This window comes from Marmota monax, unplaced genomic scaffold (assembly GCF_021218885.2).
Source record: "Marmota monax isolate L192 unplaced genomic scaffold, Marmota_monax_Labrador192_F-V1.1 WCK01_AAM20220418_F8-fsc00210, whole genome shotgun sequence".
Classification (NCBI taxonomy): domain Eukaryota; kingdom Metazoa; phylum Chordata; class Mammalia; order Rodentia; family Sciuridae; genus Marmota; species Marmota monax.
The window spans coordinates 620,117-645,006 of record NW_026695248.1 but is presented as its reverse complement, the minus strand read 5'-3'; the positions used below and the strand labels follow the sequence as shown (position 1 = coordinate 645,006).

The following is a 24,890-nucleotide window of genomic DNA, read 5'->3' as shown; positions in this document are numbered from 1 at the left end:
CTATATATGCTGTGAAGAAACTTCCCCCCTGTAAGAATTAAACCAAGTCTTTAAAAAGATATTATTTTTGTTTAAAAAAAAAAGTTACCTAGACATAAATTCTACTCAGCAAGTAATCTGTAAAATGTAAGGAAAATCTGCCATCATGAGAGGTGTGGGATCACAGATCATCACGCAGCTGGGTAAACGAGTCCTACACACATCCTCATAATAAATCCCAACAGGGAGCCCCTCTAAACACAGTGGGCTCACCCGAAAAGGCCAACAAGGTTCTAATCAATATTCAAAGAAAATGTGGTGCTTATCTCTCCCAATTAGCAAGAGGCTCAGGTGTGCAGGCCTGGGCGAAACGGAGTTACCAGCATGCTCTTGAAGGTCACCGAGTGTTGCCCAACCTCCAAGGACAGCAGATGGTATTCTCAGAATCCAGTTGAGAAGGGAATTAGGAATGTGAAGACGCCAGTCAAACACCTCCACCTGATGGGCAGCTGGTAGGGTGGGTGGCTGGGGTCCCTCAGGTTGAAACTCTGGGATAAAGCCACTGACTCATACTATCAGGGGAGGGATCATAGATACTGGCTCCAATGCCAACTCTGACCTGCAGGTGGAAGAACTGGACTAGATCCTGGACACCCTCCAGCTCCAGACCTCTCACCTATAAAATGAGAATCTCCAATAACTTATGAAATCCAAAGTCAGTATTCAGCAATCTACTGCTACATTTTTTCAGGCAAGAAGACCCAGATGGGCTCTATGTTCCATATGGGTCTCTGTAGATATGAAACTAATGCCAGAAGGTCCAGGGGTTGTGCTCCTCATGCAGGCCCTGTGGCACCCATTCCAGAGCTAGCGCCTGCCTGTTTCTCCCCTGGGACCTGACTGTGTCCACTTTCATAACCACAACAAACCAGTGAAACCTACAGGGCCCCTGAGACCCCTCCAGATTCCTGTCCTCACATGCCTATGAGATCTCCTTGGCCAGCTGAAGGCAGAACAGATTCTGAGTAAAATGGGAATGAATGACAAAGGGCCAGATGTACAGTCCTCCAAGGGACAGCCTATCAAAGGGCCACTCCTTCAGACAACAGAGATGTCACAGTAGGGAAACCTCTGGCACTGCTTTGGCCAATGAGATACAATTAGATGGCAATTTTTATAGCAAACCAGGAGAAATATTCTGAAATGGCTTATATTCCTCTCTGACTGTAAGGACTATTCTGAAAATGAAACTCCTAGTTAGAAATAGAGTACAGATCCAATCCTGCCCTATGATAGCTGTGGAGAGGGTCACTTGCCCCAGGCTCCACTGTTGGCTCATTTGCCACATGGGGAAGATCAACATGGCTCAGGAGTAACTGTATACAAAGGGGCCTTTTCTTGAGATGTAAGAGGTTGCTTGAGTCCATGTCAAATGCGCTTGGCTTGCTCTTGCTTTTCAGTGTTCACATCTACTTGTTAAGATAGTCTCACTCCACTTGCCATTAGCTTATAGCTTTTAATATTCTTGTCGATTGAAATGCGCGGTCTCCTTCTTGCTGGGGGCCTGGAAACCAAATCTTCCAGACGAGTGTGTGCCTATGCTTTAGAGAGAGCAGCCATCAGGTGAGGGTTGGGCCTGAGGGCACCAGGTTTGCTTTCTGCCCTGGGCCCTCCTTGCTCTGGGTCCAGCTTAGTCATTACTGTGCCACTAGCTCAGGGAGCAGTGCACTTTCAGGGGAGGCAGCTACTGAAAATAGAAACCTTCCTCTAAACCCAGAAAAACCTGCCATCTGACTAGTTACTACCCATAATGTGAAAACCCTCTGGAAAATTCATCCCCATCCACTTTTGGAAAAACAATTTGTTTTTGATTAACTGGATCTTGGTTACAATTAGATACAGACAGAACTTACTGTTCCTACTATGGTCTGTATGACCCGGTTTGGGTTTATTTAACTTTTTTTTCCCTCCATCAATATAAAGAGAAATGACCTGAAATATAAAATAAAATGAAATATAAAATAGGATGAAATATAAAATAAAATGACTTCATTTTATTCCCCCACACACACACCATTATTTTTTTTATTATTAAGAAGCTTATTTTAAAAAGCTTATTTTCTTTGGAATGTATTTTGTTTTCAAAGCAAAAAGTTCAAATATTGTAAACTCTTAATTCAGGATGCCAGGTTTAAGCCCCCAGTGTTACCTGGCCTCCCTCAGGCACCACCTCTCCCGCTGCTGTGGCCACTGACTGCAGACTTGTGCAAAACTCTGTTTCACATTCTGACCTGCCCACTTGGAGGCCCTGGGGGTCACAGATGGGTGGAGAGCCCATGACAAGGAGCCATGTTTAAACAGAACAGGAGAAGGAGGAAGGCATCCCCAAAGGGACAAGATGAGGTCAGGACTGAAGCCAACTATGGACACTTCCAAGGCACCTCACATACTGACCAAGTATAGTCCAGCTCCTCACCAGAACCCCAAGCTCCTCTCCACCTCCACACAGGAGCAGGGCTTAGGGTGAAGACACCGTCCTCTCACACACCGTTTTACCTTCACACTGGACGGGAATCCCTGCTCCAGAGCCAAGTGCTGTTTCTGAAACCAGCTTCTCCTTTTAGAGATTCTGGTATGATAAACAGAAAGTCAGAAAAAGGAAACTAGCAGGAAAACCAGTCCCTCGTCAGGAGAGTCTCTGACGCTTCCTGAGAGCATCATGCTGCTCCTGTGTCCGAGCTGCTCTACCTCCAGTCATCTCCGTCTCAGCAAGATGGCACCGATGCTCTCCAGGGGGATGTGCCAAGAACATGGAGTCTTCCCTTCCTCTATCAGCCCCTCCCTCCCCTCTCTGACCTATTGACATGTCCTGGGGACACACCCAGAACTGGACCACTTCTCCCCAAGGCCTCCGCCACCACATCTCCCGAGGTTACAGTTCTGGATAAGCTCCATCACCCTGGGCCTTCCCAGGCTGTCCACTGCAGCCCAGGAGCATGTGTCCTGTAAAGATGTTATTCCATATGGAAGGAAAGGAAAGGCAGTCGGAAGTTTGTGGCTGCACAGGGGAGGATGTATAAACCCCTCATGAAATACTATGTCAAGCAAGGACAAAACCTCAGAGAATATAAAGATGGCCCCACTCCACCTCCCTCCGGGAAATGATTACACCTCCATAACTTTACAGTAGAAAACACATTTTGTGCTATGCCACAAGCAAGCATCAGGTTGACTTTCCCCTCAAAGTGAGATTGTCAGGGGAGACTGGTAGCTCAGCGTTCCAGCACAGACTCCCCAAGGTGAAAGACCCTGAGCTCCTGGTACCAATGGCGTCAACAGTTGTTGTATAAATGACAGCTCTCACTTGGTGCTTCAGCGACTCAGGGCCCTACAGAGGTCACTCAGCTTGGTGTGGCCATCTCTCCTTTCCAACTGGGGACCGGCTCAGGCCAGGCCCATACTTGGTGTGTGCCTCCCTTGCCAGTGCTGTCCACTAAAGCCTTCCGGTGGGCAATGCCCAAGTCCTTCTCCTGTGGCCTAATCCCACATTTCAATTTCCACCTCCCTGACTCCGAGCTCCCCGTGAAACTCAAGACCACATTCCCTTCAGAACGTGCTTCTGAATTTCCCTTCAGGGTGCCACCTTTCATGGGAGCTCAGATATGTCTGACACTTTCCAACCACCAACAAAAGTTCTCCCCCTCTTTGAGACTTCTCGGCTCTCATTACCCTCATTTTGCTACTCCCACAAGTAGCCAGAGACCAGAGCAGCAGAGTCCTATTGCAGCCTCCTGCTGAAGCCACACACACAGGAAGGTGCACGGAAAGGCAAGGGTCCCAAGTCTTTAGGTGGGATGCGAGGCTTCCCCTCAGTCAAAATACTCCCCACCCCACCCTACCCTATCCCATCTTCCACCTCTCAGTACTTCCTTGAACTTCAGTTTAAAGCAGGCTCTCCAAAGAGCTCCCACTTGTTTCCAGTAGACAGAACACCCTCAGGCATTGATCCTCAGGTTAGCATTTAATCAAGAGCAATTAAAGGACTCCAGAGCAGGACTTCATTCAAGACCACCAGTTGGCTGCGTCTCCACCTGGAGCTGGTGGAAGGGGGCATGGCAGCACCACTACAGGGATAATTCCAGGTATGGAACTCAGAACAAGATGCACACTGCGCTTGCAACTATAAGAATGCCCACAGACCAAGGAGCAGGTATAAAACAGACCGGCAAACAGAGTTTTTCAGTTATTTCTCACCATTGCTATAACTTAAGTATTTTGCTTTTTTGTTTTTAAAGTACTTTTTTTTTTTTAGTTGTAGATTTATTTAGTTGTACCTTTATTTATTTATTTTTATGTGGTGCTGAGGATCGAACCCAGTGCCTCACATGTGCCAGGCAAGTGCTCTACCACTGAGCCACAACCCCAGCCCCAGGTACTTTGCGATTGTTACTCAGTTACTTACATAAAAATCGGAATTACAGTACTGTTAGCCACGTAATGCCCAAATCTTGGTTTCTAAGACTATTCTCCAATAAAAGGGATAAGGATTCTTAGAAGAAATGGCTAAGTCTAGCCTTGGACAGGAAATGTTTGCGATGAGCCTGGAGTCTCTTACAGTATCAAAAAGGAAGAGCTGAAAAACCCACAAAATAACCCACAATGAGGCGGGAATGACAAAGGCACACAGGAGCCAAATGAAAGAGCTCCTAATGGTCAACGCTAGAAAAATGTGAGCAATGAAATAAATAACAGTACTAGGTGACAACTCAAAATCATGGGTCACAGCGATACAAATGACAATAGATCAATAAGAATAGAGACAAATCTCCTGATTAAGGAGCATTCCAAATAATTGACAGAGGTTGAGTATAATCCCCACCCTTCTATGTGGGTTGTGGATGATGACTTCCTTCCAAAGAATTCAGAATGCAAAGTAGGGGCTGCGACTTCACAGTTGATATGCATAACACTACTGCTGGCCTTAATACTGTCATGGTCATCAAAAACAAGGATATTTTGAGAAACAGTCATAACCAAGACTTGACTAGTAAATGTAATATGGTGGCCTGGATTGGATCCTGGGACTGGAAAAGCACATTAGGCAATAAACTGCTAAAAAAAAATAATAATAAATAAATAACAAAAAAAATAAAACACTAACGTAAATCTAAATAAAATATGCACTCTAATTAATAATGCAACAATTTTGGTTATGACTAGTGTACAAAGAAGTAGTACTTGACTAGTGTTAAGAAGTTAAAAATTGAGAAAAATGGGCTTAAGGGGATGGAGAAACTGTACTACCTATACAACTTTTCTATAAATTCAAAACGATTCTAAAATTAAGTTTATTTTTAAATAATCCTCACTCTGAATCAACTAGCTTTTCCTTTTTTTCAGCAAGAATGGTAACCCATACTTTATTTCCCATAGTACTTAGCTATCTCTTCCCTTCCTAGGTGCCAATCAAGGCATGTGTGTGGTGTGAGTTGGTGTTTACTTTCAGACTCACCCATGCCCAGTTCCTGCCACTGGTTGAGGTCTCAAGTACAAAACTGCAGGTCAACACTCCAAGTCAAAGCAGGCAAATTCCCCAAACCCAGTCCCAGGAGGAGGCCATTAGCAGTAGAGCAATCAGACATCTAAACAGCAGCCATGGGTGTTTGCAGAACCCTTTGCTTGCCTTATGCAACCAGGCTTCCAGGAATGTTCTATTCCTAGACTCCTTCTGATGTAACTTATCCACAGAAATCCAGCATCACACTAAGAAGCTCTTTGATATGTACTTTTTTCCCCAACTCAGACTGCACGCTCTCTGGGAAACTCTGAGGAACTGCTGTCCCACCTGATCCAGAACCTAGTGGCTGTACCTTTTTAAAGCTATCCAGATGCATCAATGCTTGAGAGGAAAGGGATACAGATTTAGCAAACCCAATATGAAAATCTGATATTCTAATGCTCCAACACCCAAAACTTTTTGAGCATCATATCAACACTCAACTGGTAAATACTCTGTCAATATTTCAAATCTGCAAAACTCCTAAGACTCTTCTAGTGCCAAGCATTTCAAATAAGGGATAAACAACATGGACACAGGATGATGGAAAAGCACTGAAAGTCGAAGGGTCTCCTCTTTTAGAAGATCATCAAGAAAAAGAAAGCAAGGGGACAAAAGAAAAGGAGAAAGAAGGAGGGAGAACAGGGAGCACCAGCCTGGACAAGAAGCAAGATTCTTCTTTCCAGGCACCAGAGAATCCACAGTGGTTTCACAAGGTATCATTGGGACATGTCTGGCCAAGTTTTAAGAGGAACTGCAATGTCTGTGCATTTTCATAAAACTTGGCCTGAGTTATGAATGACACTCCAGGAAAGAACTTCAGTCAGTCAACATGATCATAGGAGTCCACAGGTTAACCATTCAAAGGATGATGAAGAGTTACCAGAGTCTCATTTAAGACATCAAAATACTTTCACATTTCAAAATACTGAAGTCAACATAATAAAATTACCTGGAGCTCGGTTCCCATCATCAGAAACTTATAGTAGTTGTCCCTAAGTGAGAGCTGGCCCTAAGTGTCAGAGGTACAAGTAGAGACACCCGGATTCAAACTCTGGGCTTTCACTGACCATGTAATCCACCAAGGACAGTAAGCATAGAAATTTTTTAAAGAAACATTGTTACCATAATTCCTTTACTGAAAGTCTATGAAATAAAGGGAGAGAGGAGCCCCACCCACAATCACACCTTAATTAAAACCAATTCTTTTACTTGCATATTTTACATGTATAAGATCAGTGGCTATAAGAGATTTTAGTAACCTGCCTTTTCATCTGAATCTTAGATTGTAAAGACACTTCTTATTGCAACCAGGCAGCATGATTATCACATTGTTAAATTTTAATCTAAAATATGTCTTACAAAGATGGTAATATTCTTTCAGCTTTTCAGCAGCCAGAGGCCAGCAAGGCAACAAGGACCCTGCATGATTAGGATGGTCTCCACTGGCATGAAAGCTAGACCTCTTAGTGGGATGAGATCACACTTTTTAATAACCCAACCATCCCGCAAAACAGATGTGCAACAGCTAGAGTTCACTGGACCATTACAGAAGCCAGGGAAGAATACATGTCAGGTTTGCAACAAGAAACTAACACAAAGAAAAGCCTAGATTAGAAGACTAAGGTCACCGCCCTTGGCAGAATCTCAAACAAGGATGCTCACTGCATTACTGATACCATGAAGGATGTTACACCATAAATTGCAAGAGTTAACAGCAGCCTAAGGCCTGTCAGGGAAATAGTAAATTATGGCTCAGTCATATGGTGAAATACTTTGTAGATAGCTGAAATGGAAATCATTGAGTTTATAACAACTTGACAAGTGAAGAACTAAGATCCTAAGATCTAATATAAATACACAGAAGCACACACATACAAAGTGGGAGAGATCAGAAGAAAATACTACAATGTTAACACTAATGGTGACATATCATGCCTTTCTTTCTCTTCTACTGGACTATGTTTCACTAAACTTTTGTAGAAAGTATTCAGGACTTTAATAACCGGGAAAACATACCTGCACTTGGTTACGTGGCTCCTCCACAAGCTATCCTGTGGTGTTCCCACTTTCTCCTAGGCTATTTCCTCTAAGCTCTCCCTTCAGGGGTCACCTCAAAATACCACCCCACTGCAAACTTGTGGTGCATATCAATACAATCCCCCTAGCCACACGAAAACTGCCACACCCTTGGCTTTTGGCCCTTTAAAAACAGGGACTGGGGCTTGTCCATTCCTGACCACAGGCCAAGGGAAATGAAGCACCAGAGGGCCTAACACACAGGGAGAAGAGAGAGCCAAGAGCAAGCCACCCAGGAGAAGAGGGGGCTGGGAATTCAGAAGACGAGGACCCAGGGGCAACCCGAGAAGAGGGTCAGTTTCAGGAATGAACATGGGAGAGGAACTGAAGCTAGATCCACCCCCAGGGGAGTCATCAGAAGGTGACATGACCTCAAAGGCAGGTGGCCAGGTCTTTCTGGAGAAAGAAATAACCAAAATAACCTAGAATTACAAGGCAGTTACAGGAGTGGAGAAGACAGGGCAATTCTAGTTAGGAGGAAGAACATGCACAGATGGACACCACTCTTATTTAGAGGCCTCCGGCTCTCCTGGAACAACCAGCTATTTCAGTTAATGGCAGCAGGCAGGGGGCATCTGCAAGGGGACAAAGGCTTCTTTATATGAAAACAGAGGCTCAGGCTGCATGGTGAGAGGGCAGAGCAGACTTCACAAGACAACAGGAATGTGGCTGGTCTGCTGGGCACAGCCAATTTTTTCTCCATGGACGGCCACAGATCACCTTCCTGTCCAATCATGGGAGCAGAGAGCCCTCAGAAAGGTGGACAGGAGCCCACTGGGCTACTACCTTTAGGGCAGGCTCCTGGGCAACATAACAAGGTAGATAGCCATAGGGATGCTAGGTGCAGACAGAACCTTCTGAAGGAAGCCAACCCTGAGGCAGAGGTGGACACAGTCCTGCCATCCTTGCCACTGGTGGTGGGGACAGGCCACCCCAGCATCCCACAAATGCCACGACAGCAAGGCAGTGTGCGAGGGAAGCTGATCTGTCAGGACAGCAGCTCCACCCTTCACTTGACCATCCCTATACTGCCTAGGGCAGCTCTGAGGCCACAAGCCCAGTTTGGAGAAATAGCTGTTTCTGACCACAAGTATCACAAGACTGAAACTGAGAATTAAGAAGCAATGCTGGCTTCCTGTCCCCAGCATAAAGTGTGTGAAGAATGGCTTACAAAATATGAAGAATCAAACAGACAGAAATAATAACCAGCAAATTCAGGGTAATGGTAACTTCAGAGAGAGGAAGGGAGGCACGAGTGGTTCTAGCCATGCTGAGAATGAGCTGTCCTGTGCTGTGGGGCATTTCTGCATTCTCCCCATCACCGTCACATGGAGTCTGTCTGATGAACACTGTTGTTATTAAGAGGTACGACAAAGGTCACCCAAAGACCATTTTACTGATATATTTTCAATTACTTTTTTAAGTTTTCAAGAAGCAATGTAACTATACTACAAAAATTTTAAGGGACAGCTCAGAAACCATGTGTACCTCTGAAAAGGTAGCAGTTTGGATCATGTCCAGGTTTTGTTCAGAAGGCTTGTCCCTGGGTGTCCCACACTTACCCACATCAGCACTAACTCACTGACATCCTATGTGATGAGCCCCTAGGGAGATACTGTCCTTCAGGCAGGTGTGACAAGTGGAGGGACCACCACCCAGCTGTCCATAGGTGATTTCTACCTTCTAGGAGAGGTGGTTTCACCTGTCCACTGGTGCCCACCTTTACGATGGCTGCTTTCATTTTTAAATCCCCATCAGCTTGACTTCCCCATAAGGAAGACCAGGAACAATCAACCTGACATCTGTCAAGGCTCTCCTTGGGACTGGCACCAGTAAGGTGAACCCTTATGAACCACACCTAGCCAAAACAATCACAAGTAGCAATTGACTCTGTTGTCCCTCTGGGGTGTGATTTTATCAATGGCTCCAAAGTCTTAGCCCCAAAACGTGATAGTGTGAAATCACAGGAATGAAGGTAGAGAGGGCAGGGACCAGGGCACAGGGATTGTTTTAGAGCAAGGGGGCCCAATAGGGTCCCACACATCACCTGCTATACCACTTTCTTTAACACTGTTTAAACTTTTCAAGTACAAACTGTTGAGCTATTGTGCCAGGACAAGAAAGCAAACAGCCCAACTCTAATATGGCAAACTTGTAATAAAGGGAAAGGGGGAAAGCACTTAAGGAAATCCGTCCCCAGAGGATGTGAAGCCCAGTCAGAGGCACAGGGGTAGGTGGAGAAAACACAGAAGATCAGCTGCCCGACACTCAGTCAGCTGGGCCTCACACTCACCAGCTGCGGCGGTCTCCCTCATCTTCCGGGCTGCTTAGAGTTCTCTCCTGGCACCAGCCTGCTTGCTTACACTGGATCACAATATAACAAATATATTCCCTCCCCATAAATCTACTACTGAGGCTCCATTCAATAAGATCCTTTATATGGAAAAATGCATCACTGAATCTTCATGCCTAAGACACTTCAGATGGGTAGAACCCAAGCCAACCTGAGGCCACACACAATTCCCTAAAGAAACCAGCACAGTTGAGAGGCCCCGGAATTATCCAGGAGCCACTGGTTATCAGAATAAAAACCATGAACACAGAGAGATCCAACTCCAAGGGTAGTACATTTCACACAGGCCAAGTGACCAAGCTGGCAGTGGTAGAGCAAACGCAAGGAGGCTTTGGGGATTAAAGGCCCAGGCTTCTTTCCCTTCAGAACATTCTCAGTGGAAGACAGTTTCAGGTCACACTAGGTCCACAGTGTTCTTCCCACCCTCGTGTTCACTTCTTGGCCTCTCTACAGGGTGAGGGCTCACCCTAAGGGACCCTGTGACAGATGTACCAGATGCAGAAAGGTCTCATCAGTCTTCTGGTTACATTGTTTTGGTAGAACACCACCTTCAAAGAGTGCTGGAGTGGAACCGTAACTAGCAAGTGAACGTGCAGCAGCCTGGGGAACCTAAGACCAAACCCAGGCACTTCTTCAGTCTCTGGGCCTTGGTTTCTTCATCTGCACACTGGTAGAGAATTGCTGCCTGGTGGCAGGCACAGCTCCCCACAACAGTGGCAGCCTCACCAGTGCTGAGGACAAGACACTGGTGGCACCATGACTCCTTCCTGGGGTTGGAAGGTCTGAGGCATGCAGTAGTTCACACTCACCTGACATTCTCTACAGGCCAGTACTGGGGGACTCTGGCTGGGAGACAGACATTCAGATCCGGGAGCTGAGCTGGCACCACGGCAGGCTGCCTGAACATTCGGTGCCCTGGAGGGCCAGGGCTGGAGATGGGGTACTCTCTGCCTGGTGAGGACTGCTGGCCAGGAATAAGGGACAAAGGGTACAAATGCACAGGAGATGAATGGCTGCCTCAGTCACTGTGTCTTTGTGCACAAGGGCCCACCAATGCCTGGGATCATGCAAGAGTGTAGAGACCCCAAGGACAGCAAACTCCGTTCCAGGTCTCCAGCACAGACAGTGCCGGGAAACCAGTCAGCACTGACATTCCTAACAGGGAAAAATGACCGTGGCAGTCCTTCCTACAGTGAAAAGCCTTACGCCACTCATGAGAGCATGACAGAGCACCGGATAAATATCTGGTCACACCACCTCTTGGGGCATGCTTTCTTCCTCTGTAAAACCAAAATGAATAAAATTACCTCATCAGGTAGCCAGTGATTAATAAACTGATCCTTCACAAAGTCTTGCAGCAGGGAAGGCCCAGCATCCATTAAGTGAATCAACCTCCCAGGTGACTCCCACCTGCCCAAGTAGTCAGAGGAGGAGGGCCTTCCAGAGGCTCCAACTGAGTGCCCTGCCGAAATGCAGAAGGCTCTAAGTCTCAGTAGGGCAACACCCTGTAGCCAGCAGGGAGGGCAGCATACTGGGGGCACTGCACTGCTGGAAGAAAGCCACCTCAGGCAGCACTCCCTGGAGACAGCTTCCTGCCCCTGCTGAGCTATCTGGGGATAGTTTCTAAGTCTGAAGAAGACAGCATCCCAGGAGAGGCTTTCTAGGAAGTCCCACTGGGGGCAGTTTTAGATACTAGTACAGCCCAAGGGAGAGCTGACCCTTGAACTCTGGCAGAGAGGCAGAGTACAGGTCAGGCACAAGGGGCTCCAGAGATCATCACATGGGAAACAGCTCAATCCAAGTCAGCTTGCCAGGAACCAAGAAGATGGCTAGGCTCAGACTTCCTCATAAGTGACTGCCCTCTCCAGGGAATAAAACAAATCTGTTGTTATCCTTACACCTCAAATGCCATTTGCAACTGTTATTCATTTCAGTGAAGTTGACACTTGTCAGATGTTTTATGTATCAAAGAACATCAACTGGGACCCCCTCCTCATAACACTGTCCACACAGTTTCCTGCCATTCAGCCACCCTTTCTGTGTCACAAACACTGTGGGCCACATGCTGTGAGTGAAGTCTGGGCCTCCTGTCAACCTCGAAAAATCCAAGAATACAGTCCACACTGCTGACTCACGCAAAGCAGAGTCAAAACTCTGGTTCCTGTGGCTGGGAAAAGTCGGTTCAAAGCAGTGATAACCATGTCCAGATGCCACCAACCAGTCCATAAACTTAACTGTGAGGCCTCCATATCTAGAACTGGTATGTGATTTTCATGGCAAAAGCCAGCTCCTGGCTTTTATGACACCTTGATCAACTGGTTTGAAGTGAAGTAGCCTTGAGTTAACTCCTGAAGCACACACAGGAGATTCCCTGCCTGAAGCAAGCAGATTCCACCCATTAGGACTGCTGCTTGCCGGATGGGGACACAAGCCCCTCCCTGTGCTCTTAGACTCAACTGACACTAAATACAGCAGCCCAGTCTTTGAAAAGTAATAAAAATAAGGTAATATCTTCAGTGGGTTGTGACTCAGGAATAAACACTCTAGGGCGCCAGGAAGTGTGGTCACCAGACTTGCCTAGGAGCCTAGGGGAAGTGCCCAGTCTCGTATAGCCTCATAGGAAGCCAAAGGACTCATTTAAGTCTCTAGACTATACGTACCTTTTGGACCTCAAACTTCAAATTCTGACTAAAAAAGACTTCTTTTGCCCAGTTGAAAAGTTAGGCCAGTCGACTGATTTCTATAATCCAATCTTTTTACTAAAATATTTCCACTTATACCCCTTCACCAGTGACACCTGGAAGATGGAGAACTCCCTGGGGTTCAGTCCCAAAATCTGTGTTGAAGGAGTCCTCTGAGACACTCATGTAAGCCACTAATGTGGGTGAAGCCATCATAGCCTGCTTCTTAGAAGATGCCTGAAGCTTTACACAATTATTTCAAATTAAGTCCTAATAGTGTATATAAATCTGGACTCCCTCTTTTCCATCATCAGAAAATAGCACTTAAACAGAAAGTCATAGGTGTGGGCCACTTTCATGTTCCGTGTTGACAAAACTGCAGAGTAAGCAAGGACAGATGGGGACAGCTGCACCCTCCTCAGTAGTCCCAAACTTCTACCCTCACCCCTTTCACCCCTACCTTTACACATCTTACCCTCCAGGCGCCCTCTTCTCAGCCACACTTACCAGCATCAAAAGGGTCTAGAGATCACCACTGCTTGCTGCAAAGAAAGTAGGGGAGTCACAGGCACCTCTACTGACCCGGATGTGGAAGTGGTCTGCTCCTCCCACCTGGACACGAACTGCAGCACAGCTCTGGTGGAAAACCATCTGCCAGGCTGTATGGCTGCCTCAGTACCACGTGCCCTAGACATCCTCAAGCTCCTGGACAAATGACCTGGTCCTCAGATCAACAAGCAAGCTATTAAGGAACTTCGTCAAAGCCCCCTGGACATGGAGTAGTCCTCCTCCTCTCTCCCCAGCCACCTCTCTCCTCATGAGGAGGCCTCTGCCAAGCACATGTTGCGCTAGGGTTGCCTGCGGCTGTCCTGATGGCAGGGAGGATATCATGACTTAAGTACTATGTGGCTAAGACAGAGAAAGGAAACACCTGCAAATTAAGAAGTGCGCGAATTTTAGCTTTAAACACATCCCTCTCAGGCAGCAGAGTCTAAAATAGTACCTCCTATTTTAGGGAGACCAAAAGCAGCTCCTAAATCAGCCACTACAGAGACCCTGAGTTTGAGAGGAGGACTGCACAATAACAGAAGTTGGGGCAGCAGGGACTGAACAACACGTAACTCCACTCCCGTTCCACTTGAACGATGAGCACACTGAGGCCTGGAGAGCCAACGTGGCTGCTACAGTCCTCCTGGCTCAAATGCTGTGCTCTCCACTTCTGATCTTCTCCCACAGGAGGGTCCAGCAGTCCAGGTCAAAGAGGCCCCCACCTCTGTCCCCTTGTCCAGCTGAGGTCTACTGGGCAGAACCCACACTGCTTGGTGAAGTAGGCTCTGGATAGGCAGAGGCATGAGGGGTGTTAGGGAGAATACCTTGGCTTGTCAGGCCCTTGAACTCTAGGCTGAGCAAGGACAGTCACTAATAGAGGGATTGAGACAACCACAGTCTTGTTCTCTCACACACAGTATAGTTCCCTTAAGACACCAATGGCTCCCCTGGAGATTAAGGGCAGGAGGGAGGTGATCACCAGCGAATGGGCCAAGACCCACTGTCACTGACACTTGGTTAACCCCCCTAAAGTTAGGCCATGGTCGAGATCTCAGGGAAAGGCAATAGTAAAGCTGTCCCTCTGAACATGGGGCCCAGAGCAGTTACGACCCGAGACTGGCCGTGGTCTCCCCGGTCCATGCAGAAGGATCAGGATGGGCCCACACCTGTTCAGGCACAGGGCCTAGAGTGTGCCTAAAACAGGCAGGCTAGGGAGATGGGGCCTTATGCCTCACCTACCCTCAGGGCAGGGAGTGCAGATTCTCGAGCCAGGCCACTAGATTCCAATTCTGGCTCTGCTACTTACTAGGTTTCACCCAGGCAGGGCTAGTTCCTTTAACCTGCTTCTCCTCAGTCTTCACCTCTGTAAAAGGGGCATCCAGAAGCATATACCTCATGGAGTAGTTACAAAACTAAATGATTTAATCCTATAAATGTACCTGGCACATAGAGGTGCCACAAAAAGCTTTGCTGCTACTATTACCACCACTACAGTTCAGAGCATCTGACAATCCCAGGATCCCAAGACTCTTGTATCCAGTTATAACCAGGGGCTATGGAAGCACAGGCCACACCACTGCATCAAAGACAGCTAGCAAGGGGCTACACATGTCCAGGGATTCAGAAAAATGTACATCAGGAACCAAGGCAGGGATGGAGGCCAACCAACTAAAGCACAAACTTAACCTACTATCCTCACAGGTCAGGAAGAGAATGGGCTAGAGCGCCTTTGAGAATTTCTGGAAGAAGGGAAGCAAGGCAATCTTGACCATTCCTAGGTGACAGTATTCCAGGGATAACCACTTCGGTGACCCAACTCACAAAGAGCAGAGCAAGGACAGCATTTTCTCTGTGAAGCTTCCCTCCCTTTCAGGCAGGATAAATACCCTGTTCCCTCTCTAGAGGAACAGGAAAAAAACCTTTACTACCCTGTAAATCCTTGTCTCCCCTAGTTCCTTAGCAGAAGGGACTATGCCATCTTCATCATTAACCCTTCAGTCCTGACCACAAAACCGAACCTCTGAAGGAGCCCCAGAATCTCCTCATTCTAGTAAATGATTACATGAGAGGAAAAAACAAATATTGTGTCCCCAGTGCCTGAGAAGGATCTGGTACATAGCAAAATTGTTTTAGAATGTTTTTTTACAATGGCATAGTCTCTCTCTCTCTCTCTCTCTCTCTCTCTCTCTGAAAGAACTTTGACTACAAAACAATGAAGCTAGTAGGGCACGATGACATACAACTGTCATCCTTCCAATGGCTCAGGAGGCTAAGGAGGAGGATTATAAATTCAAAGCCAGCCTCAGAAACTTAGCAAGGCCCTAAGCAACTTAGTGAGACCATGTCTCAAAATACAAAAAAAAAAAAAAAAAAAAGGGGGTGGGGGACTGGAAATATGGGGATGTGGCTCAGTAGTTAAGTGACCCTGGGTTCAATCCCTGATTTAAAAAAAAAAAAAATCCCCAAACCACTGAAGCTGATTTTTCTGCACCTCCAGTCAGTGGGCTGATGCTGACATGGAGTCGTGAAAAAGCAAGGCTGTGAGATGCTGGGGTGGAATGGTGCACAGTCCCCCAGGGCAGGGTGGCACACTAAAGGTCCAGAGCTGGGGCAGGAGCCTAGTATGGTTCTTCTCTATTGCTAGCCAAGCAGGAGACTCTGGGCAGGCCACTTACTGGCTGTGGTCCTCAACATGATGATGCTTGCAGTGGGAAGGGCTGCATGGCACCAGGTAGGGCTCATATAACCCAGGGCTCACAGGTAAAAAGAGGGGTCTCTAAGGCTTTTCCACATTACAAAGAAGGTAACACAATGAAACAAAGAAATAAACCCCCAATCCCAACTACTTCAAAGGACATTCTTTTATGTTTGAATCATGCTTAAGAAAAAACTTAGCCAGGTACAGTGGTGCATGCCTGTAATCCTAGCTACTCAGGAGGATGAGGCAGAAGGATCACAAGTTTGAGGCCAGCCTCAGCAACTTAGAGAGACCCTGTCTCAACAAGAATTTTTAAAAGAGCCAGCCAGGGATACAGCTCAGAGGTAGAGAGACTACCTAGACTCAAACTTCAGTACTATTTAAAAAAAAAAAAAAAAAATTCTGGTAAGCCTCACCCAGTACCCAGAAGGTTGGGGTACAGCCCTTGCCAGTGGCACTTTGGACAACAAAGCCCTCTCTAGAGGAACCTACAATGCCCTCCTCCCTCCCGCCAGCACAGATATGCACTGCTGTGGCAAGCAGAGGGGATCCCCTCTGAAGGAGAGATGGGCCCAGGTGCAAGCAGTTCTGCCCCTGGCTAACTGGATGTTCCAGGCACTCACTGGGCCTGGTTCCCGCCTGTGACGCAGGAGTAACTTAGACCCCTCATCATCATCTCCCGCTGTCCCCAGATGCTGTATGCTGATGACTCAGGGATTCAAAGGCCCACCACAGACCATCATGAGGCCTGGGCTGAGACTGTGGGAGTACAAGTCTCTGCTGTGGCCCCATGCCTCAGGAAGTCATTGTTGAGAGGACAGAGTAAGCCATGAGAAAATGCTACAGAGGGGCAAGGACATTTCTTCAGCAGATGCAGCTGTAGAGGCCTGGTTCCTTGGACATTCACTGGCTATAGGAATGGTCTCTCCACATTGGCTGGCTTCTTCATGGGTTGTGCACTCCCCAGAGAGGTGTTACTCCACTCCCAACAGGAGCCCATGGTGCTGGGAGGAACAGCAAAGAGCAGCTGAGACCACGCATGCTATCACCTGGGTGTGCTCACACTACTGACCCTCTGCTCTGAACACACTCAGAGGGAACTGTCAGGGACAAGGCTGGGATGAAGCCCAGATGTGCACCTTCTGTCCGCCTCCCCAACCAAGGACCCCACTGAAGACTCATGCTCACCACTTCCAAAGCCCTCCTCAGTCCCCCAGGTCTCCACCCACATGGACAGTCCTGTTTATGGCTCCAGGAGGGGCAGAAACAGGCCTGGCTGAGCGATGAGAAAATGGAAGCACATGAGAGAGCGAAAAACGGCCTTGCTGGAGTGGACACAACCCAGTAGGCACTCTTGGTTCCTGCACAAAACAACTGACAAGGGCTAGTGGGTCTCAGGTACAAGATCTGAACAGTCAACAGGCTCCCTACAGCCTTCCAAGGAAATCCAAGACTGTTGCTTCCTAAGTCAGTCCTCACCCTGGCACTTGCCTGGCATGCTGCAGAAACAGAGCTCTGTGACCCCAAGCTCCAGGGTGCTGTCTGTGACTTCAGCCTGCTGGGGATTCCCAGGCACTGCTGAGGTCAGGGGGGCTGAGGCAAAGGTCAACAATGTCTTGGGAGTTTTTCACTGTTTCTGAGATTTTCAATAAATAAATAAAAAGGCTTAAGGACCACAAGCTTCAGCACCGTCCATTTAGCAAACACAAACTGAGCTTCTGGGTCTGGTTTTTGAAAGCTCAGCCAAGGCTTTGGCCACTGAGAAGCAGCAGCACAGCCAGGCTCATTCCAATTTACAGCACTAAGATGGCCACACAGAAATGAGGAGATGCCATAGAAACCTCTTGTGGAACTTAAAACACACTCCCACCTGTTATATATTTTAATTCTACATTTTCTCCTGATGGCTTAGTGAGACTGCCAAGTTTAAAGGGGAAAAATTAAAAAAAAAAAAAAAAAAAACTCAAATACTTTTTAACCCCCACAGGATCATCATTCCTTTCTCTGACATGGAAGGAAGGGAAATTAGGAGATGATGTTTCTCACTGAACCCAGGGCTGGGTGTCATTCATGGTGGCTGTACACAATGGAGCCACAGACACACACACGCATACACACCAGACACGTTTACTCACACTATACACACAGGCATGCATACATACCACACACGCTAGCACACATCCACAGCTAAAACTAGTTTAGTATGAGCTCAAAGCAAAGGCTTGGTCCAAACCATTCCAGTTTCTGAAACTAATGGTTCAGCAAGGTATAACAAAAATAAAACAGTAAAATCTTCTTAAAGAAGGGTGGTGAGGTTTCTTTGGCAATGTCCCCCAGATCCTCTTGCAGCGAGCCATAAACCACACCCAATAGGAGGCAGCACCAAGGAAGGGACTACCCCAAAGCCATCATTTTTCCTTCTGATCCTGGCATCAGATTTTTTCCCTTTCCTGAGCCTTCAGTGTCTGGCCATGAAGGAGAAAACTCCCTACACCTGCTTCTGTTGGGCTATTGCCTTCCGGTGGAAGGGCAGGAAGGGCCACTGTGAGACCATACCCTCCCTCGGGCTCAGAACCAGAGGCTAATAGGCCTCCCTCCTGCCATGCAGCAGGAACTGGGGGCCACTCAGGGCTCCAGTCAGAAAGGTACCAAGTGAGCTGCTCCTGTGCTCGGTCAGCCTCCATAACCAGCTCGCTCACCTGCACACCTGGACCAGAGCAGGGCAGCAAAAAGTAGGGTTCATCTCAAGAAGCAAAGAAGAGGAGGAAAGCTGGGGAGGAGGGGAAAGTCCTCATGAAAGTCACAAATCCTGTATGCTACAGCCAGCCTGATACTGACCCTGTTGATGCATTAATATCCTTACAGCCTCAGCTTCACGTGTCCCCTTTGTTTAAGAAAAATGTGAACTTAATAAGTAATGCCTTTAAGAAGGTTTTTGGGCTACAAATTCTAAGTTCTTAATAAAAAACAAATTAGCCTTTATTATCAAGAAGAGAGTGGGGTTTCCCTGCAGTGGTCCCCTTAGCTGGCCCCCATCATGCCTAGACACTTGGCTGGCAACACACCCAGGGTGACAGCGGAACGCTACCTGGGCCACTCACAGGATGTCTGCTGCAAGCACTGCCACTTCTCTGTTAAGAGGCCTCTGGAAACAGCTGCGTGGGCACCAAGCCCCATGCAGGGCCTATCCTGTGCCAACACCACAGTTCTAATGCATCCCAAAGAGAACACCAGACTGCCAGAGCCAAAACTGCTGGGGGAGGTAAGGAGCAAGGGACTTGCTATTTTCAATAGAGTGGATCTTACCCACAAGGTGACGCTTGAGCAAAGGCCTAAAGAAGCTCTGAGAGCAGGTCAGCCGCATGGGCCTCTGGGGGAAGAGATGCCAGGCAGAAGGACCAGCCAGAGCAAACAGCCTGAGGCCAGTTGGGGGGGCTGGGAGAAATGCTCCTTAAGGTCTGGGTAGGGTTGGGACAAAAAGGGTCAGGAGTTTGAGGAGAAATTAGGAAATCATAGCTGAGGTCAGAGTACAAGGGCCAAAGCCTGCCCACAGCCACACCCATTTGTTTACAGTAAGACAATGCCACCACAGCAGAGCTTCTGAGAGCTGTGACAGACTGTGTGGATGGCCCACAGAGCCTGGAAGATAAACTACTTGGCCTTTCAGCTTGAAATAGGACAGTGGAGAAATACACTCATGTGCCAAGTTCTCCCCGTGGCTCACAGGAGCTCAGGGGTCATGAATTCAGACTGGTCAACATGGTTGTACGTTCTCCTCTGGCCATGTGCCACTGCACTGACAGGTGGCTACGACCAGGCTTGTGGCTTTCCTAAGCAAGACCACGAAGGGAGAGGTGCCAGCCTTTTCCTGTCTGCCATAACTGGGCCATGCTGCCATAGGGCCTTCTTTGGTGCCCAGCCCAATGTCTGTGTTTCACCTTCATGGCCTCTGGGAGATGGCAGGGACAGAGGCTCAGCATTTAGTGACTGGATCAGCACAGCTATGAGGTTGGCCAAGACCAGGAGCCTGAGCTCTGAACTTCTAGGCCCACTACTCTCCACCCCAGCTGCGCAGAATCACTTAATGAGAGAGGTAACAAAGGCCAATGCTGACCTCAACCCCAGATTACACTAATGAGCCTTTGCAGGGTGCTGATCATGCTTCCATGTTTTTGAAAGTCCCAAGTGGCTGTGATGAGCAGCCAGGGTGAAGACACCTGCAACCCTGCTGGTGTTCCTGCTTTTACCCCCAACCCCAACAATCCCCTTTCCAGCTACTCACCTCTGCCCTGCCAGCTCTGGCTGTCTCTGTTCTGTTCAAAACCATCCCAACCAAGACTTTGGGAGATATCACTTGGGGTCTCTCTTTGGCATGAGCTCTTCATAATTCTCAGCTGGATTCTGGTCCTGCTATGGACCCTGAGGGCTGAGATTGCTAGCCTTCATCCAAAGAGGGTGTTGTTTCCTCTTCTCAAACTCAAGTCTCACTGTGTTCAAGATCAACAGAACTATCAAAAAAGAAATGCCACAGGTCTTAGGACCAGAAATGCCACTCTCCAGCCACATGCTATACAGCATTTAGTCAGTTTTGCATTTTATTACCCTCCCTTCCTTTATTAAAAACACCCCCCACCCAACCCATGGCACCTTTAAATTTTCCGTTTTCCTTACTGAGACATCAAAATGGGGTGTCTAAAAATCTCACTTTCTTATTATAAAACCTCATTTCACAATCGTCCCTTTAAGACTTAAAGTTACTATGTGTGAAACTAGTCATGGTTCTTGCTACATTAGAAAGTAAGCTAAGCACCATAATTGATAAATCTTTTTATAACTTAGTTCTTAAATTCCACAAAGGTGAGGTTGAACTTTTATGTATTTCAACCAACAGGCTTCATTTTGAAAGTCATTAATAAGTTATCTGGGACCTGGGGAACATTTCTTTCCATGTAAAATTATCACTAAGATGGTACTTAAGTATCTATGCTAATAAGCTAATGTCTATTCAACTCATTGGTCCTTTTCTGACTTAAAATAAGAAAAATGCGTCAGACATAGTAGCACACATCTATAATCTCAGCTATTCAGGAGGCTGAGGCAAAGGATAGCAAGTTTAAGGCCAGCCTGGGCAATTTAGTGAGATTTTATCTCAAAATAAAATTTAAGGGGGGGGGGGATGGGCACTGGGAATGTAGTTCAGGGGTAGAGCACTTGTCTAGCACATGTGAGGCCCTGGGTTCAATCCCCAGTCTGCAAAGAATAAAATAAGAAAAATGTTATTATAATACAAGAAAATATTTCTGTGTGTTTGAATGTGTATATACAGACAAGAAAATCAAGTGTGAACATGTATGGGGTGTACATGCAAAACTCTGCTACTAAAGGAAAAGAAACTTCAAGTTAAGAACACAGAAGTCAATTCATGGAGATTCAGAAGAGACTTCTGAGTGGAGAACTCTGATGCTAGTGGATCTCCACTGACCTGCTATCCTACACAGTAGGTGTCACTGACATTGCTCACAGGTTTTTGTCTTAACTGGTAACCTGGGCAGAGGGAAGGGGTTTAGCAGCTGGAAAGCCAATGGACAGTGTGGGGAGCAGAAAATAGATAAGAGGATAGAGGGGCATGGTTGTCATATGCACAAACTACCAAAAGGAAAGAATGCCGCTCCCTCCCCTTCTCTAAGAAACTCTCAGTTCAGAAGCCTGGGTGTGGTTCCTCAGGACTGACAGAAAACACACACATGTGAAACAAGTATTTAGAAAGAGAGAGATGGAAATAAAACTGTGGGTTTCCATCAAAAACAGACAGACATTGTCACCATGGGTCCTGTCTTCTCACTCCTCTGAGTTTGATGGCTGGTGTATCCTGGGACAAATCCTATTTCCAAAACCATAAATGAAGGCTTTTTGGACAAGGCCTATGAATTGAGTGTGCTCTGCTAGTATCCACCTGGGTGACTTCTCTGAACCTATAGTCAGTCTCTCGTTTGTAAAACTGAATGACACACATTTGTCATTCAGGATAGCTGGAGGATTAAATGAAGTAGTGCTCTCTGAGACACAGCAACCAGCACTCAGTGAGGTTTCAAATGCTGGTGACCCGTTATAATCTAAAACAGGGAAAGTCTATCACCTCTTCTGAGATAACCTCAAGGGTTAGCCTCAAACACACAAGAGAAGGTTCCTTCCTAAGCTTCTGTGGGAAAGGGTGGGAGATGGCGCACAGCCAGATGGGCAGGGATTGGCCTGCACACACAGCCAGGGAATCAGAGGGAGAACAAAGGAAATTCAAAACCTGAAGCCCTCCACTGCAGAGACATCAGGGCTGAACCAGGGCAGATACCCCCAACAAAAGCAGGGACTTAGCACAGAGACAAGCAAGGAAGAATGTTCTGCTCTCTAGGCAAGGAGATAAGGAGACATGTCAGCTCCTTAGGGGACCTAAAACCCAGCAACTGAGGGACTTCGGCAGCCTGGGGCCAGTGACTATGGCACTGAAAGAGAAGAAGGATGAGCTGAAGATACAGAACAGATTTTAGAACATGAACTACTATAAATTTTCATTAGGTCATTCATAACATATAAATGCAAATAAATATTTATATATATACATATACATATTCATATATATATATATATATTCCTATTTTAAGACTCCTCCTTCTATTACTTCTTTCCATTCAAATTGTGTAATGATATTTTTAAATCTTTGTCCTCTACTCCCATCCCCCAAAGCAGGAACTGCAAGTTCTGTCGGCTCTCTCCCTCTGCCTACTAGAGGGCCTGGCCCAGAGCAAGGTCCAATAAATAAGTCAACCATGTGCTCCCCCTCCCAAAATCGTCTCTCCTGAAAGTCACCTGGCCTTGCCCATATGACTTCTTCTCAGTGCTTTGCCAAGCCACCATGCTGGGCCATTTCACCTGTGTGATCCTATCTAATTTCCAACATGGCCTATAGGTTGTTCTACAGTCAATATACAAATGAGGAGGAGGAGGCTGCCCAAGGCCACTCAGCCATAGTGAAACTACAATTCACTCATTCAACTAGCAAGATACAGCCATAGCACCTGAGCATGACACTCTCATTTTTTTTTCAAATCAATAAAACAATACAGGAAATAGAGGTTTATCTGTTCATCATGGGAGTTCTCAGCAACATCATCATGGCCCCTAGCCATGAACAGAGCGAGAAAAGAGCTGTAGCCACCACTCAGCCTTCCCAGCCTCAGAGTTCACATTATGCACAGGATAGGCATAGATAGAGAACAGTCTTCATAAGGCTGCTATGAGATGTGACAGGTAAATAATGTCCCTTTAAAAATGTCCACATTCTAATCCCTAGAAGCTGTAAATGTTACCTTTTATGGCAAACTATCCAGATGCTTGAACCCAAGAACTTGAGGTGGGAAGATTATCTTAGATTATCCCGGTAGGCCCTACGTGCCATCACAAACATCTTTATGGAAAAGAGGTTGAGGGAGATTTCAGAGGAGAGAGAGCAAGGTCATATGACAAGAGCAGAGAAAGCAGACTCACAGAAAAAAGATGCTACACAGGTGACTTTGAATGATGGAGGCAGGAGACCACTAGCTAAGGAATACTGGCAGCCACCAGAAGCCAGAAGAGGCTAGGGATGGATTTTCCCCTAAAGCCACCAGGGAGCATGGCTTTGCCAATACCTTGATTCAGCTTACGGAATCGCATTCTGAACGTCTAGCCTCCAGAATGGTTAGAGAATTAATTTTTGTCATTTTAAGCCTCCAAGTTTGTTGTAGCAGCCACAGGAAGCTAACCCAGAAGATGAAATGGGAAGAGGACATGAAGCAATTAGCATACTACCTGGCACATGGTAGGAACTCAAGAAATCCCTATTAGTGAAAGACAGGTCCTGCCATCCTGTCTGGACAACCAGCCCATCTCCCAAAGCTGTGTGGAAACTTATTCTGTATGACCAGTTCTGTGCCCCACTCACAAAAGCACCTTCATGTCTCACTTTATTCTGTCCCAAAAAGGAGTTTCCAAGGCTGCCCACTGACTCTTCACTCATCCCATATAAATGTGATTTTGCCATGGGCACTTGTGTTAAAACAATAAGTACAACTAATTCAAGCATTTCATAGGATGGCCAGTGCTGAGATCTCACAGAGTAGACCTTCCCGACCTTAGGCATAAAGGGCTATGATCAGGACCACCTTACCTGAAGAAACAGCCCAAGCCCTTCTTTCAGCCACAGGCCCTGCAGCTGTCAAAGGAGAAGCTAGTGTCCAGCTCCTGCCCTGCCAGGACCCACACCAGAGAAGGGCAGGTTGGTGAACAGAAGAAGGGCTGAGGTGGCTTGTGTCTGGCCCTCTAAACTGCTTCTCAGCATCTTTTCATGCAAAGAGCTACCCCTGTGCTCTAAGCCCCCTTCTTTAGCCCTTGTCCTGTGCAACCTGCTCTCCATTTTCCTTCTTGAGGGGTGAGTCCAAGTGTCGAAACCCACTACATGCAATAATTCCACTTCCTCCCTGTTCTCGGCCTCCCCCATGCAGACTGCAGCCTCAGCTTCCTCTGGGTTGCTTTGAGGATGAGGCCCTGTGATCCTGATAGCCCTTCTGCCCTTCCCTCTGTCCTCTTCAGTTTCAAAGTCATGGCTGTGCTGTCCCAAGAGCCCTGCCACCCTGACTCCAACCCTCCTCTCCATCCTGCACACAATACAATAACGACTGTCCCTCTAACCAAGCCATAACAGCCCACAGCCACAAAAAGTCCAGGGTGGAGTCCCAAAACCTCAAGAGTATTTCAGAGAAATATGAACAAAAAGAAGTAGCCTGTTCCCTTCCTGGGCGCCACCATCTGCAGGTCCTCTGAGCTGTCTTCTTTGCACCTTTTCTTCTCTGCCCTTTTGCCAGGGCTGGGTTCACTCGATAGAGACCTCGCTCCAAAAGCGGGCTGAGACTATCAGTGCAGGAAGATGGCCATGGGTGTGCACAGAATGAGCCATGGCCAGGA

At 47.1% G+C, this 24,890-nt stretch overlaps 2 protein-coding genes across 8 annotated transcripts in view; both read right to left on the bottom strand.

The window, feature by feature from the left end:
• Inpp4a (inositol polyphosphate-4-phosphatase type I A) overlaps positions 1–24,890 on the bottom strand; it is a 133,155-nt gene that overhangs the window by 89,550 nt on the left and 18,715 nt on the right. The window lies entirely within an intron of this gene.
• LOC124090007 (STING ER exit protein-like) overlaps positions 1–24,890 on the bottom strand; it is a 70,456-nt gene that overhangs the window by 26,865 nt on the left and 18,701 nt on the right. Inside the window, exon 2 of one of the 2 annotated variants that reach the window (XM_058578299.1) lies at positions 20,179–20,404. The exons of the other annotated variant lie outside the window; for it this stretch is intronic. The gene's annotated coding sequence lies outside the window, so the exon portion shown is untranslated. The remainder of the gene's footprint in view (positions 1–20,178; positions 20,405–24,890) is intronic. 2 annotated transcript variants of the gene reach the window in all.